The sequence below is a fragment of the Oncorhynchus masou genome, unplaced genomic scaffold, assembly GCF_036934945.1.
Source record: "Oncorhynchus masou masou isolate Uvic2021 unplaced genomic scaffold, UVic_Omas_1.1 unplaced_scaffold_1372, whole genome shotgun sequence".
Classification (NCBI taxonomy): domain Eukaryota; kingdom Metazoa; phylum Chordata; class Actinopteri; order Salmoniformes; family Salmonidae; genus Oncorhynchus; species Oncorhynchus masou.
The window spans coordinates 154122-163963 of NW_027003626.1; the positions used below are offsets into that span (position 1 = coordinate 154122).

Sequence of the window (9842 nt, forward strand, 5' to 3'; positions counted from 1 at the left end):
CGTTTAACCCTTGACCCCTCACCTGTCCTCGCTCCATCTCCGCATGCGTGTCTGGGCGCAGGGTGATGATGCGAGCGATGCTGCTGAGGGTGCGGCTGGCTCCAGGTCTGCAGGCCCAGGGCTCAGCAGCAACAGGGTGTGTTTCTCTGCAGGAGGGAGCCGCTTCCTCAGCTGCTGCAGCTCCTGCTCGTACATCTGTCTCTGTCGCTCCAGAGCCGTCCTCTTCTCCTCCTCGTGCTGTCGCTCCAACGTCTGGAGGACGGACTGCATGGGGTCTGGGAGGGAGGGAGAGAGCAGAAGGGGAGGAGCGGGAGGGGGGAGCGGGAGGGGGAGAGCGGGGGGAGGGGGAGAGCGGGAGGGAGAGCGGGAGGGAGAGGGAGGGAGGAGGGAGAGAGGGAGGGAGAGAGCGAGAGAGAGAGAGAGCGAGAGAGAGAGAGCGAGAGAGAGGAAGATGTTAGTGATGAAATGTAGGAAAGCGAATGGATCAGAGAACAGACTGCCGAGCTGAATATAATCTTTTCATTCTGAACATGTCTGTATCTACCTTAGAGGAATGTCAGTCTCTCTCGATAAGAGTGTCTGCCAAATGACTACAATGCAAAAATTGTCACCGTTGTTGCCCATGCCTTTCATCATGACCTCTGTCTGGGCGAAATCGTATCCGAAGCTGACCTCGCTGGAGACGTCACTGGCCGTATCAAAGTCCACCTCCAACTGGTCAGTACTGAGGAAACTCTTCATCACACCACCCTCCTCATCCTCACCCCCTGCATGGGTCAGGTGTCTGGGCAGGTTGATCCTGAGAGCGAGAGAGCGAGCGAGAGAGAGAGCGAGAGAGAGAGAGAGAGAGAGAGAGAGAGAGCAAGAGAGCGGCTTTAACCAAAACAACAGTGTTTGTGCATAGACATGATTGGCTTCAATACAACATCACAGCTGCCACTCAAGTAGAGGGAGACAGCTGTTCTGTAAACTCATCGACCTGAAGAAGTGGTTGTTTCCCCACAGGATGCGGTCTCCATGGTGAAGCTGGACTGGGTTGGTGACTGAAGAGCCATTCACACACGTACTGCAGACAGAGACAGTCATGACTATTTACAGTAGATATAACAGAAATTAACTATAGCAGTTTGGTGTAGTTCTAGCAGTTTTGTACCGTGCATTGTGGTGTGTGTGTAGCCCTACCGTGCATTGTGGTGTGTGTAGCTCTACCGTGCGTTACAGTGTGTGTGTGTGTAACCCTACCGTGCGTTGCAGTGTGTGTGTGTGTGTGTGTGTGTAGCCCTACCGTGCGTTGCAGTGTGTGTGTGTGTAGCCCTACCGTGCGTTACAGTGTGTGTGTGTGTGTAGCCCTACCGTGCATTGGAGTGTGTGTGTGTGTGTAGCCCTTCCGTGCGTTACAGTGTGTGTGTGTGTGTGTGTGTAACCCTACCGTGCGTTGCAGTGTGTGTGTGTAGCCCTACCGTGCATTGCAGTGTGTGTGTGTGTGTAGCCCTACCGTGCGTTGCAGTGTGTGTGTGTGTGTAGCCCTACCGTGCGTTACAGTGTGTGTAGCCTACCGTGCGTTACAGTGTGTGTGTGTGTGTAGCCCTACCGTGCATTACAGTGTATGTGTGTGGTGTGTGTGTGTGTAGCCCTACCGTGCGTTACAGTGTGTGTAGCCCTACCGTGCGTTACAGTGTGTGTGTGTGTGTGTGTGTGTGTGTGGTGTGTGTGTGTGTGTGTGTGTGTAGCCCTACCGGGCATTACAGTGTGTGTGTGTGTAGCCCTACCGTGCGCTGCAGTGTGTGTGTGTGTGTGTAACCCTACCGTGCGTTGCAGTGTGTGTGTGTGTAGCCCTACCGTGCGTTGCAGTGTGTGTGTGTGTGTGTGTGTAGCCCTACCGTGCGTTACAGTGTGTGTGTGTGTGTAGCCCTACCGTGCGTTACAGTGTGTGTGTAGCCTACCGTGCATTACAGTGTGTGTGTGTGTAGCCCTACCGTGCATTACAGTGTGTGTGTGTGTAGCCCTACCGTGCGTTACAGTGTGTGTGTAGCCCTACCGTGCGTTACAGTGTGTGTGTGTAGCCCTACCGTGCATTACAGTGTGTGTGTAGCCCTACCGTGCATTACAGTGTGTGTGTAGCCCTACCGTGTGTTACAGTGTGTGTGTAGCCCTACCGTGCATTACAGTGTGTGTGTAGCCCTACCGTGCATTACAGTGTGTGTGTAGCCCTACCGTGCATTACAGTGTGTGTGTAGCCCTACCGTGCGTTACAGTGTGTGTGTAGCCCTACCGTGCGTTACAGTGTGTGTGTGTAGCCCTACCGTGCGTTACAGTGTGTGTGTGTGTGTAGCCCTACCGTGCGTTACAGTGTGTGTGTGTGTGTAGCCCTACCGTGCGTTACAGTGTGTGTGTGTGTAGCCTACCGTGCATTACAGTGTGTGTGTGTGTGTGTGTGTAGCCCTACCGTGCGTTACAGTGTGTGTGTAGCCTACCGTGCGTTACAGTGTGTGTGTGTGTGTAGCCCTACCGTGCGTTACAGTGTGTGTGTGTGTGTAGCCCTACCGTGCGTTACAGTGTGTGTGTGTGTACACCGTGCATTGTGTGTGTGTGTGTAGCCCTACCGTGCGTTACAGTGTGTGTGTAGCCTACCGTGCGTTACAGTGTGTGTGTGTGTGTAGCCCTACCGTGCGTTACAGTGTGTGTGTAGCCTACCGTGCATTACAGTGTGTGTGTGTGTGTAGCCCTACCGTGCATTACAGTGTGTGTGTAGCCCTACCGTGCGTTACAGTGTGTGTGTGTGTGTGTGTGTGTGTGTGTGTGTGTAGCCCTACCGTGCGGTGCGGTGTGGTGTGAGCACCACTCCAGTCTCAGCAGTGATGTTGATGACACAGTGTTCAGGGTGGATGGCCATACCACACAGCTGAATGTCCTGAGAGTCAGCAGAGCCAACACGCGTGTGCTCCTACACACGGGACACAAACATGGGACAGACCATAGACAAGTGGGTTAATATGTTATTACGTCAGCCAAGCCTGCACACGTGTGATCCTACACACGGGACTCAATCACTACCATGAAGAAAAATAACAAATCCCAGATTGTAGCTTTAAGATCTGTGAATAGGATAAGTTGCTGACTGTACCTTTAGGTAGTAGACCAGCAGTTCGTTGAGGGCGGGGTCAGCGTTGAGGTTGACAAGGAAACACTTGTCATCTACCACTCTGATACCAGACGACTGGAGAGAGATACCTAGAGACTCCAACTGTTTCTGACGCTCCTACAGCACAACATAGAAGATAGACGACTGGAGAGAGATACCAAGAGACTCCAACTGTTTCTGACGCTCCTACAGCACAACATAGAAGATAGATGACTGGAGAGAGATACCAAGAGACTCCAACTGTTTCTGACGCTCCTACAGCACAACATAGAAGATAGACGACTGGAGAGAGATACCTAGAGACTCAAACTGTTTCGGTCTCTCCTACTGTGTACACACACACACACACACACACACACACACACACACACACAGTGGACAGTAGTAAAAAGGAGTAGACAATTGAAGACAGTAGACAGTCGTAGACAGGAGAGAGATACCTGGAGATTCTAGCTGTGTGTGAGGAAAGAAACATAATAAAAACACAGAAAACTATCAGTACAGCAGGACAGAGCAGCGTAGCTACCTGAGCGACTGCCTCCGTCTTGCATAGTTTCTGCTCCCAGGTAACAGTCATCTCCTGGATCAGCTTCTCCGATTCCTCCAGCCTGTCCTTCAGATCTGGAGCCTTCATGGACTGACGGGGAGACAAATCAAATACACACAAATATACACTGCTCAAAAAAATAAAAGGGAACATTTAATTAAACAACACAATGTAACCCCAAGTCAATCACACTTCTGTGAAATCAAACTGTCCACTTAGGAAGCAACACTGATTGACAATAAATTTCACATGCTGTTGAGCAAATGTAATAGACGCGCTTTGTTGTACATAATTTTTACCACAAGGACAAGTCATAAGATAAATAACTGCCTTAGTGGAGCACGTAATAACACCTTTTATTGGGATCGATTTCCCTGTTTGTGGGTGTTTGAAGGATCTACATTTATAATAAATTACAAATGTAATGGCTGTGCTCAATGCAATGCAAATTATGTAGGTAAAACAAAGCGCGAATTAAAAGTACGTATCTCAGAGCACCGTAGCACCATTAGGTGTAAAAACTTGACTTATCCAGTTGCGGCCCACATCTTGGAGGCAGGCCACTCGATTTCGTCTCTGCGTTATATTGGCATCGAACATGTCACCCTCCCTAGGAGAGGGGGTGACCTTGATAATTTATTGTTAAAACGAGAGGCTGCCTGGATCTTTAATTTAAAGACCCTTGCGCCCTTCGGTCACAACGTAGACTTTGATCTGAAGCCATTCTTGTGATTATTGTGACTTTGCCATTGTAATTGTGTGTAAACTTGTATAGTCAAATTAATCTATGATCGTATGCTATCCATTTGTTTGTATGCTGTTCTTTGTATGCCATTTTAATATTTGATTATTAACCAATGATATTAGGCCACTCCTGGCCATGATTACAGACACCTGTGTCCTTTGACACTATATAAACGAGTCATCCCGCAGTGTTTGTGATTATACCCTGATGAAGACAGCTTAGCTGTCGAAACGTTGGTATTAAATTTTTGCATCTGAGCTCCAAGAGTGTGCGGCTCTCTTTTATTTTAATTTTTATATACACAGAGTACCAGTACTGAGTCCCTGTCCAGAGGTACGAGGTAATAACTAGTCTATATACACAGAGTACCAGTACTGAATCCCTGTCCAGAGGTAATAACTTGTCTATATACACAGAGTACCAGTACTGAGTCCCTGTCCAGGGGTACGAGGTAATAACTTGTCTATATACACAGAGTACCAGTACCGAGTCCCTGTCCAGAGGTAATAACTAGTCTATATACACAGAGTACCAGTACTGAGTCCCTGTCCAGGGGTACGAGGTAATAACTTGTCTATATACACAGAGTACCAGTACTGAGTCCCTGTCCAGGGGTACGAGGTAATAACTTGTCTATATACACAGAGTACCAGTACTGAGTCCCTGTCCAGAGATACGAGGTAATAACTTGTCTATATACACAGAGTACCAGTACTGAGTCCCTGTCCAGAGGTACGAGGTAATAACTAGTCTATATACACAGAGTACCAGTACTGAGACCCTGTCCAGGGGTACGAGGTCATAACTTGTCTATATACACAGAGTACCAGTACTGAGTCCCTGTCCAGAGGTAATAACTTGTCTATATACACAGAGTACCAGTACTGAGTCCCTGTCCAGGGGTACGAGGTAATAACTTGTCTATATACACAGAGTACCAGTACTGAGTCCCTGTCCAGAGGTACGAGGTAATAACTTGTCTATATACACAGACAAACTACACACAATAACCCACAATGACAAAGCAAAAACAAGTTTAGAAATGTTTGCTAATTTATAAAAAATAAAAAACATGATATGACATTTCCACAAGTTTTCAGACTCTTTACTGAGTACTTTGTTGAAGCACCTGCCATGAGATCAGTTTGGCACATGGCTGACAGATAGCCGGAGCACGCACGCGCGGGGGGTTATGACTTTACAGCCAGTAATAAATAGTTAGCTGAAACTCTTTCTTGCCCTGCAGTATTGGGAAACAAATCCCTTTGTCTACAGAAGACCTTTGGAACAATATTCATGGCACAGGAATGTTGTTATTAATGTTCCACGGGGCATCTAAAGAATTATCCTGTCATGTGGTTTATTATTTTGTGATGTCATTAAGGATGGTATGACAAAGTAACTGTGAAAGTGTACGCGTCCTATGTATCAAGTTTACATCTAAATGTGGTAGAAAATATATTATTAAACGTATAGTTTTGTGAAGATAAAAATTAGATTTCTGTCTTCTAGCCACACCCAAGTGAGTGCAGAGTTAGCGTCAGCATGACAGAACACCCCTTTGGCCAGAGTGCTTAAAATGACTCACTAAAGTATTCAACTCTACAGACCAGCCGACGTACAGTGTGAGCTGAACGTTACAAATGGTTAAAACTACAAGACCAGACAGCGTGGAGCGGTGCCTTCTGTGGGGTTAATCCCCACAGACCACCGTTGGTACATCTGAAGTATTTGTTCTAACAAACACTCCACTACCAGAGAAGCTCGACAAAGGACATTGTGACTTCCGGTGGACAAACCAGAGCCTTACATACATCGACAACTCCACCATAGGAATCAGGAATCAGAGATGGAACGACGATCAAGGACAGCTACGTATAAATACATATTTATTTAATTTCTAATCCAAATTGTCAGTCCACTTGTGACTTATCTCTTGTAAATGTGTACAGTTGTGGCCAAAAGTTTTGAGAATGAAACAAATATTAATTTTCAATGTTTGCTGCTTCAGTGTCTGTATATATTTTTGTCAGATGTTACTATGTAATACTGAAGTATAATTACAAGCATTTCATAAGTGTCAAAGGCTTTTATTGACAATTACATGAAGTTGATGCAAAGAGTCAATGTTTGCAGTGTTGACCCTTCTTTTTCAAGACCTCTGCAATCCGCCCTGGCATGCTGCCAATTAACTTCTGGGCCACATCCTGACTGATGGAAGCCCATTCTTGCTTAATAAATGCTTGGAGTTTGTCAGAATTTGTGGGTTTTTGTTTGTCCACCCGCCTCTTAAGGATTGACCACAAGTTCTCAGTGGGATTCAGGTCTGGGGAGTTTCCTGGCCATGGACCCAAAATATCAATGTCTGTTCCCCGAGCCACTTAGTTATCACAATCAGCATGACAGAGTGATCTCCAGCCTTGTCCTCGTCAACACTGACACCTGCGTTAACGGGAGAAACACTGACATGATGTCAGCTGGTCCTTTTGTGGCAGGGCTGAAATGCAGTGGAAATGTTTTTTGGGGGGGATTCAGTTCATTTGTATGGCAAAGAGGGACTTTGCAATTCATCTGATCACTCTTCATAACATTCTGGAGTATATACAAATTGCCATCATACAAACTGAGGCAGCAGACTTTGTGAAAATTAATATTTGTGTCATTCTCAAAACTTTTGGACACGACTGTGTATTCTGTGTTATTATTTCGTTAGTAAATGAATGATTTAATCAGTTTGTAAATATTCAGGAAGGGATCCAAGGATTATGCGACGGTCAGAACGATATTGATGAGGTCATAATTGACTGTTATTCATGTAAGTGATACAGTCAGAAGTCCAACTAGTTTTTCAACCACTCCTCAAATGTCTTGTTAACACACTATAGTTTTGGCAAGTCGGTTGGGGCATCTACTTTGTGCATGACAAGTCATTTTTTCCTACAATTGTTTACAGACAGATTATTTCACTGTATCACAATTCCAGTGGGTCAGAAGTTCACATACACTAAGTTGACTGTACCTTTAAACAGCTTGGAAAATTCCAGAAAATGATTTAGAAGCTCCTGATAGGCTAATTGACATCATTTGAGTCAATTGGAGGTGTACCTTGTGGATGTATTTCAAGGCCAACCAACCGTGCCTCTTTGCTTGACATCATTGGAAAATCTAAATTAAAATCAGCAAATACCATGGAAAATAAATTGTAGACCTCCACAAGACTGGTTCATCCTAGGGAGTAATTTCCAAATGCCTGAAGGTAACGTCCATCTGTACAAACAATAGTACGCAAGTATAAACACCATGGGATCACACAGCCGTCATACCGCTCAGGAAGGAGACCCGTTCTTTCTCCTAGAGAGGAACGTACTTTGGTGTGAAAAGTGAAAATCAATCCCAGAACAACAGCAAAGGACCTTATGAAGATGCTGGAGGAAACAGGTACAAAAGTATCTATATCCACAGTAGAACGAGTCATATATCAACATAACCTGAAAGGCCGTTCAGCAAGGAAGGAGACACTGCTTCAAAACCGCCATAAAAAGAGAAAAGACTACGGTTTGCAACTGCACATGGGGACAAAGATCATACTTTTTGGAGAAATGTCCTCTGGTCTGATGAAACAAAAATAGAACTGTTTGGCCACAATGACCATTGTTAAATTTGGAGGAAAAAGGGGGAGGCTTGCAAGCCGAAGAACATCATCCCAAACGTGAAGCACGGGGGTGGCAGCATCATGTTGTGGGGTTGCTTTGCTGCAGGAGGGACTGGTGCACTTCACAAAATAGATGACATCATGAGGGTGGAAAATTATGTGGATATATTGAAACAACATCTCAAGACAACAGTCAGGAAGTTAAAGCTTTGTCGCAAATGGGTCTTCCAAATGGACAATGACCCCAAGCATACTTCCAAAGTTGTGGCAAAATGGCTTAAGGACAACAAAGTCAAGGTATTGGAGTGGCCATCACAAAGCCCGGACTTTAATCCTATATTGGAAATTTGTGGGCAGAACTGAAAATGCATGTGCGAGCAAGGAGGCCTACAAACCTGACTCAGTTACACCAGCTCTGTCAGGAGGAATGAGCCAAAATTCACCCAACTTATTATGGGAAGCTTGTGGAAGGCTACCCAAAACATTTAACCCAAGTTAAACAATTTAAAGGCAATGCTACCAAATACCAATTGAGTGTATGTAAACTTCTGACCCACTGGGAATGTGATGAAAGAAATAAAAGCTGAAATAAATCATTCTCTCTACTAATATTCTGACATTTCACATTCTTAAGATAAAGTGGTGATCCTAACTGACCTAAGACATGGAATTTTTACTAGGATTTAACGTCAGGAAATGTGAAAAACTGAGTTAAAAATGTACTTGTCTAAGGTGTATGTAAACTTCCGACTTCAACTGTATTTATATATCTTTAGAGTTTAAGCCGGGCGGCAGGGTAGCCTAGTGGTTAGAGTGTTGCAACCGGAAGGTTGCAAGTTCAAATCCCCGAGCTGACAAGGTACAAATCTGTTCCTAGGCCGTCATTAAAAATAAGAATTTGTTCTTAACTGACTTGCCTCGTTAAATAAAAGGTAAATATAGACAGGTGTGTGCGCCTTTCCAAATCATGTCAATTGAATTTACCACAGGTGGTCTCCAATCAAGTTGTAAAACATCTCAAGGATGATCAATGGAAACAGGAAGACCTGATAGCAAAGGGGGTTAAGTGCATTTTCTTGTTGCTCGTAGGGTGCGGTCTTCGTGCCAGCATAGGTTTGTGGTGGTAAATAGACAGCTATGAAAAACATAGATGAACACTCTTAGTAAATAGTATGGTCTACAGCTTATCATGAAGTATTCTACCTCAGGCGAGTAGAACCTCGAGACTTCCTTAACATTAGAGATCACACACACCAGCTGCTGTTAACTCACACACAACCATTATAACACACACATTCAGATCTGGGGCTTTCATAGAGTGACAGAGAGAAGACACACAACCCAGCAGCAGTCACTTAAGCTGAGGGATGGGGCTGTAAAAACGAAACTACTCCCCCACAAGCCACTCCCCCACAAGCCACTCCCCCACAAGCCACTCCCCCACAAGATATTCAACCTGTGTTCTAAGTCTAGCCGTTAGCTACTAAATCACTAGTCTGAACAGTTTTCATTGATCATTAATCCATGTCAGTCTCACCGAGATAAGAGCTGTTCAAGACGGCAGCATTGTGCAAAGTTACAAAAGTTTAACAGTCGATGTTTACCTCCGCCTCAGTGAGCTTGATGCAAATTATTACAAAAGTTTAACAGTCGATGTTTACCTCCGCCTCAGTGAGCTGGTGATGCTCGTTATATAATTATTAACCATCCAGTACCTCAGTGAGCTGGTGATGCTCGTTATATAATTATTAACCAT

General features: G+C 45.2%; 1 pseudogene; it reads right to left on the minus strand.

Moving 5' to 3' along the window:
- The window catches only part of LOC135530535 (kinesin-like protein KIF13B), a 73066-nt pseudogene extending 63304 nt beyond the window's left edge, over positions 1-9762 (minus strand).
- Between the last annotated feature and the right edge of the window lie 80 nt (positions 9763-9842).